Consider the following 1,150-nt stretch of genomic DNA (forward strand, 5'->3'; position numbering starts at 1 on the left):
TTATTCGTGATGTTCCCCGATCTTTCTAGAACTCATTACGTGTTACTAGAGTCACGTGACTTTCGCTGTCGTAACAATATCATGCACACTTTTACAGTGGAAGTGATTCTTTTAAACAATTAATACCAGCCAGCCCCTTGGAGCGGGAAATCTTCAAGCATTGTATGGTTAACAACAATTGCAAATTTAAGTGTACGGTTATTTTTAACAGTGTACATATTAAGTTAAAACATTTATAATAGGTGGCAATATATTATATAAATAATACATGAAGAAAATAAATAAGTCTATAGCGTTAGTTTATTATCATTATAATGTTGTAACGCCATTCTTTTGTTGAGTGGGTTATTTTAGATTATTTGATGAAAAAAATAAGAAAATCCAGTTCACGTAATAATAACAAATTAGTTTATTTTTTCCTAGATTCTACAAACTATTTTCACTGGTACACCGTTTTAATTTGTTGTAGGCCTAACTCTACAAATGATATTCAAACAAAAGTACTTCGCTAATGCTACTACGCTAACGTAATAATAAACATACGACCTGCAGATTGCGTTACGGGCATCATAACCATTAGCCATGTCAGTCCCCACGTCATTATGAAACCATCTGGATTTTTTAGAAAACCAACGCACTCAGAATATGCAGACTGGATATACACACACTACCCAAAACAGAAACTTGGAAACATAAAATGTATAATTACCTCTGCCACCGAAGGTTACGTAAATTATGTTTTCATCTCTGTGTGTGTTTGTCAGCAAGATTTCTTGAAAATGGCTAAATAGATTTGGACGAAATTGATATACATTTGGGCTATGATCCAACTTAAAGGTGAGTAGGTTTTGGAGGGTCAAGGTTATAGGTCAAGCCCACAGCAAGGTCACGAAAATAAAATAATCCCTATCTGTTATTATGGATACTAATTTTTCACTTTATAACTCAGTCAAAAGTAATCGGATTTTGATGAAACTTGGTGGAATTATGTAGAATAGCAATCCTCATTGCTCTGTTGATAACGACGAAAATACAGATACATTTTCGTATTTTTTTAGGGCCGAATATGATTAACGCAGCGTGGCGGAGGTATACGCTCTACTGAATGGCCTCTAGTTCAACTTGCAATTGATAATATTGTTACGTCTCT

The sequence above is a fragment of the Limulus polyphemus genome, unplaced genomic scaffold, assembly GCF_000517525.1.
Source record: "Limulus polyphemus unplaced genomic scaffold, Limulus_polyphemus-2.1.2 Scaffold799, whole genome shotgun sequence".
Lineage (NCBI taxonomy): Eukaryota > Metazoa > Arthropoda > Merostomata > Xiphosura > Limulidae > Limulus > Limulus polyphemus.